Source organism: Hetaerina americana, unplaced genomic scaffold (genome assembly GCF_022747635.1).
Source record: "Hetaerina americana unplaced genomic scaffold, ioHetAmer1.1.p SCAF_7, whole genome shotgun sequence".
Classification (NCBI taxonomy): Eukaryota; Metazoa; Arthropoda; class Insecta; order Odonata; family Calopterygidae; genus Hetaerina; species Hetaerina americana.
Genome location: NW_027287316.1, coordinates 57033676 through 57039769, shown reverse-complemented (window position 1 = coordinate 57039769; position 6094 = coordinate 57033676). Strand labels below are relative to the sequence as shown.

The window sequence follows — 6094 nt, the reverse complement described above, 5'->3', positions numbered from 1 at the left end:
ATTTGTGCGACAGATATTTATGCGAGTTTGCGGAACGCATTAGGAACATTATAGTAAATAAAGAAATCAGTTTGGTGCATTGAAACTACTCGTATTTTAACACTTCATTGTAAGCATTTAATTAACCAAGAAACACATTTTTGGGCAAATTAAACAAGAAAATTATTACAATTATTGTAAAGTAATGAAAATATGATGAGATATTTCAAATATCATTTCATTTTTGGAAAGTTGGCATCAACGGTTGCGACTCATATTAAAAATGCAGAGGTGAGCCGTATGTGGCCCAATGTTTGGGCAACAGCAATCTACTTAATTTAGCTTAGCAGGTTTTTTTTACCAGGACTAGGTCCTGTTTTTCATAGCTCTTTCATCGAAGGTTGAGCTTTGAAATGATTTGCGTATTTTTCCACCTGTCTGCCATTCTAATCTACCCGAAAGTGGTCAAAATAAGTAAGCTCATGGAGAAGAAGCACATTTCGCAGGGCTTAGTGGGAGAACATAACCTTGGATTTTCTGTAGTAGCTTTTAGTGGAGGCGATCGACAGCTGAGTCAATTTGCGCCATCAGGGATGGACAGGAAAGTATGAAGGGTGGAGAGAAATTAGGCGTCGGCATTAGCCTGCTCTAAACAAAAGGCGCCAAGGGGTCCGCAGCTTATCGTCCCATCCGACGGACGGCGCACTCACTCAGTGCCCTCCACAAAGTACCTCAAGTATGGATCGAGGTACCGTTGAAAAATATCAGCCGCGTCTGGGTTTCGAACCCGAGTGCTCTGGGCGGGAAGCCAGCACGTTGGCCACCGCACAATCTCGGTCCCTTTGTGATACGCTATACGCGTATCTATCGTTTTCACAATATCAACTCATAATGTTCGCACTTTAGTCGCGGCCACAAATCAATCTTTTGCATCGGAGAAGGCTCTACATTCCCCCACTCTCGTAAATTAATTGTGCCCTTGATATAATGATGCAAGAGCCTCTGTGGCGCAATGCAATAGCGCCCGTTAACCAAATAGGTTGGCGATTCGAGTCCACCCGGAGGCGGCTTTTTTGCACTAAATTACACAAGAATATCATGGCGGATGTGATTAACTAACGTTTAGATCACATCCGTGGCGGATTTTTTTTACAGAATTACTCACAAAAACGATTGATTACAATTACGTTCGAATCAGTTCATTCCTGGAAAAATAGATACCAGCATGGCGCCGGACGATTCCGCAAACATAGTGCGGTGATGAAACCTTTGAACAGGACTCGACGGCGTACATCGTTCTGACAGATATCCTCATCTTACCACGGCTGCGAATAAAGTTCCTCTCAAGGATTAACTCGAGATATTCCAGAGATTTTAGTTCTATATTCCTCACGACGATAGGTTTGGCGAGTGGAAGCTTCCGAAGCAAATTTATAATTGCCCTTCCATGTCCGATACCATTCTTCTTACATTCCGATGAGCCTTCCTCAGCAATTGATACTTTTCTAGAACTCATATGCGTACCACAAAATATGATGAATACAAAATGAGTAATGCAGATGATCTCAGTCGTTGAGGCAGCTAAAAGTTAAATTAAATTGTTACAAATTAATTAGCACAAATCAGGTAAATTTATTGGATTTTTTTAAACAAATGTTTACGATAAATTAATATAGTAATGCCATCACCCGTAATGAGCCTCCGTGGCGCAATCGGCTAGCGCGTTCGGCTGTTAACCGAAAGGTTGGTGGTTCGAGCCCACCCGGGGGCGAAGCTTTTTGCTTGTTCAATGTTTTTAAAATTAATAAATATCTTATTCAAGTTTGCGTCATTAACCACGTCAATATCACACAAGTTTAAGCCGCAATGTATTCAATTTGGTATGCTTGATCCGAACAATAAATTGTTGATTAAGCCGGTTGGTTCCTGCTAAACCGGTTCGTTAAAACATGGTAGGCTCGTAATTGTTCAAAAAATTCTCAAGAGTAAGCCTCAGTTGCAGTTGGAGAGTCATACAAATTATCTAAAAAGTTTCTGCTCTTCACGTTAGAAGATATTGAAATAGTTACTGCGGATAAAACGATTTTCTCAAGAATCTAATATAAAGCCATCCATACACCACATTCGTAATACATCTACATCTACATCTACATAATACCCCGCAAGCCGCCGCAAGGGCGTGTGGCGGGGGGTGTTAGGTCACCAACCGTAAAAACGAAAAATACCACATGCAAAAAACAACACGGAAAATTACACCCCAGCAGCGCACACACTCATGCAAAACTCCCTCCATCCAATACTCATGCAAACACATACACCGCAAAACAACAAAAAACTGCACCCCAGGATACAGCACCAAAGCCATCCTACAACACGCAAGCCAGGACACAACAAGCAAGAATGTGAAACATCACTACCACATGAAAATGCACCACAATACACTCAACCCCCCAAAGAGACAGTAAAAGGAAGGGAATTCGACCCAACGTTGCAGGTAGCAGGAATTTCCCCCCGCCGGGAGGGAAGAGGGACTGAAAGGGAAACTTCTACATCTACATCTACTCAATACCCCGCAAGCCGCCGCAAGGGCGTGTGGCGGGGGGTGCTAGGACACCACCCATAATTTAGAAAAGAAAAAGAAAAAAAAACCGCATGCAATAACGACAAAATCATATATAAAAAAAAAAACATGGCATACATTCATGCATGAACACTTACACCCCACACACATGCAAACACTCAAACTACCAACTAACATACACATGCACCTGAAAGTATACCTAACATCTCTATAGTGTTTAATTTTGTTCCGACTTGTAAATTCAACGTTTTTAATATTTAATATGCCTTGTTTAGCCCTGAGTTTCTTTCGAGCTTAAAAACTCGTAATTATGATAATGAGCAACAAAATGTTCAACTTCCATTGCAATCGACAGGTGTCGGCAGCTACCCTTATCACCAAAATAACGCCAAAAAGAAGCAAGGTGAGTCACATTTGGCAACGTTGATATCTGAAATTTAAATAAAAAATACCATAGAAACCACAATAAGCCATATTTTATTTCTCTGTTAAGTCCACTTGACGAAATTGCTCATCAATTGTGTTCACTCTAAACTCTACCATTCCAAAAATCTCCTCCTAGGTCTGATAATATGAAGCAATTCTGGCACGATAGAAGTCTTGTCATTTTTTCTATTTTCTTCGATCATTATTCACGTCTACCTACGCGACTTGCGGTGAATATTTTTTTATCAGTGATGTTAACACGGTTATTTTAATGCCTTCATTCCCACCTGCCCGGTCAACCAAGCTCCCTTTTATAAATGACGACGACGCGCTTCTATCAAGGTGGAATCACCTATGAGAGCAGTTTTTAATGCTCAAATGCCAAATGAAAAGAGAATGATGAGACAGGAATTAAGTCTTCACCCACGAAGCGGTATCCTTTAGCCAAACATATTCATATAACAACAGAATTCAAAAACTACAAAGAATATTGTCATTTTAAAAATCAGGCCATTTGCAAAACCTGTTTTCACGGATCTTGTAATTGATAAGATTGAGTTGAATACAAGCTTCCAACTACGAGCAGATAATAGTTATCAAATCAAATGCCACAAGAAATCACAATCTCCTTGAATCAGGCACTATCGCCGATTGGTTTTCGAGACATTTCCACGAAGTTCCAACCAGCCAAAGATTAAAATGGTCATGAGACACTTAAATCTCATTTTTCGAGGAACACCCGTAGTTCTGAAAAGCTCAAGTCGTACCTTGCTTCAGATAACGATATATTTCATAAAATATCCATAAGAAGCGAAACTAAAATCGACTCCAACTGCACTATGAGTTGTCATTTAATCACGTCTAGGACAAATCATTTATCCAAGAAATATAATGAAAGAAAATTTCATTCAGGTAGTGGTTTCTATCCGATCCTTTTGAGAGCTGCTCAAATGAAAGTAAAATGAGTTTACTTAAGCTAAAGAATCACTAAAAATTTAACCGCCCCCGGGTGGGCTCGAACCACCAACCTTTCAGTTAACAGCCGAACGCGCTAGCCGATTGCGCCACGGAGGCAGGTTAGACACATAATTATATATTAGTTCCTTTATTTCGATTTAAATAGCATTAATGACAAACTAGCTATTTCCGAAGTATTTTCTATGGCTGAATTAAATAATCCGATCGTAACGATTCAAAATCCATTAATAACAATTTTTTTAAAGATTATCTCTATGCCAGGTTACCCTGCGACTACCAAATGGCAAATACATTCGCCAGCCTCTCACAAAAACTTTAGTCGATATTATTTGGTAGATACATATTTTACGAAACTTCATATGATATGGATACCTAGTCGACGAATGTAAACTAGTCTCAAAGACTGCGACTTTACACAATAAAATCTCAACCATGAAATTTTTGAGCATTTAAAATTATTCGGTTTAATATAGGTAGAAATTAAAAAAAGGGATCGTGCATTATAATTTAGACTTGATTATTCAATTTTTCGTACAATAAATGTGAACATTTTGCCACTATTAGATCGTTTTTATCGCTGCCATTTTTTTCAAAATCCATCACTCATATGCCATCCGTGACTTCAGACTCTGGCAAAGTTATTTCATCATTAATCATTCGCTCCGGTTAAAATTTCATCCTATGAAGACATTTATCTCTGCTCAGTAACAGTAACAAAGTATCTCATTTTACGTAACATTTCCCTTGTTTTATTTGTTATTCACGAGAATGCAAGGGCCTTATTTTTCATCCTAAAGAGAAATTTTCTGCGACGATGCCATTTTATTGCACTTCTGAAACAGTTTTTTTGAAAAAAAATCTTTGAAGTAATTAAAAGGAAGTTATTTCCGGAATTCATACTTAAACAGCAGAGCTAACTTTTAAAATTTTAATTTTATTTATTTATATTTCCACGCATAACTTGTGATTTTCTTTCATGGAGGAAATTGAAGTAATAGGTAATAATAGTAATAAAAAATACCGCCCCCGGGTGGGCTCGAACCACCAACCTTTCGGTTAACAGCCGAATGCGCTAGCCGATTGCGCCACGGAGGCTTTTTTCCAACAAGTAAATTACCACATTAATTGTTTGCAATATTTTGTCCTATATATCCAATAAATTGATCTAACTAGTGCGAATTGATTTTGTGGCAATTTAATTAAACTTTTAGCTGCCTCGAAGACTGCGGTCATCTGCATGAATCATTTTGTAAGAACAATTAAGGCTCGTTGGTGGCTTTTAGTTCATATGAATATTTTAATCGAGGGTTGTTTCTACCGTCGGGTTCATCGCACAAAGATTAGTCGTATATGATGCTTTGAGGACGTAAACTGATTCAAAGAAAAATTAAATAATATCAATATAAAAAATTAGAGAACCTCATTCAAACTTGCACCACTTGATACAGACAATTTTAATTGAACAGCTGTGTAAACATTGTATTTCATGTTATCTAGATAGTTGAATTGGTAATGGACTGCATCAGCGGCGGCCGTGGTAGGTTGAAACTTTTGCAGTTCGCCTACGCCTGCTTTTGGTGATGAAAAACACTTTCAAAGAAGGTCGGCCTTCATATTGAGGAATATAAACTCCAATGGGGCTAGGTCTGAACTATAGGTAGGATGAGAACCACAATTTATATTGACTGTCGTGACATGATCGTGATTTCGCAGTGAGTTCCCGCGGAACCCACCATATAATATCTCATATGCGATTTTTTCTTTGGCAAACGTCTGGGTGTTACCCAAACAAATATTTCCAATGTTCACGATAGTATTCTAAACGTCCTATGACGACCTATTTTCCCAAAGACAGAGCAGAGGCGTCAATGTTTACTTCAGTAAGTGCAGAGACTGAAACTCTGGGTCTATATTTCTTTGAAATTGATTTGTATCTCCTCTTTCTGTAGCTGAACTTCAGGCAGAAGCATACTATGCATAAACCTGCCTCAACTATAGATTTTTCAGAGGAAACAGAATATTTCAATGCAACTCATTATTTCTCGTGACCTCTATCGTTACTGTAAACTTCTCAGTTCGACGCCCGTACGTTCTAATCCACAAGCAATGCCAGGTAACCCACTGTTCAGA

General features: G+C 38.7%; 3 non-coding genes across 3 annotated transcripts; 1 reads left to right on the top strand and 2 right to left on the bottom strand.

Moving 5' to 3' along the window:
- Nucleotides 1-1676: 1676 nt before the first annotated feature.
- Nucleotides 1677-1750, top strand: TRNAN-GUU (transfer RNA asparagine (anticodon GUU)). The gene has a single exon. It is a non-coding gene; the product is annotated as a tRNA-Asn (tRNA).
- A 2236-nt stretch (nt 1751-3986) lies between these two features.
- TRNAN-GUU (transfer RNA asparagine (anticodon GUU)) lies at nt 3987-4060 on the bottom strand. Its single transcript has one exon. It is a non-coding gene; the product is annotated as a tRNA-Asn (tRNA).
- A 925-nt stretch (nt 4061-4985) lies between these two features.
- TRNAN-GUU (transfer RNA asparagine (anticodon GUU)) lies at nt 4986-5059 on the bottom strand. The gene has a single exon. It is a non-coding gene; the product is annotated as a tRNA-Asn (tRNA).
- Between the last annotated feature and the right edge of the window lie 1035 nt (nt 5060-6094).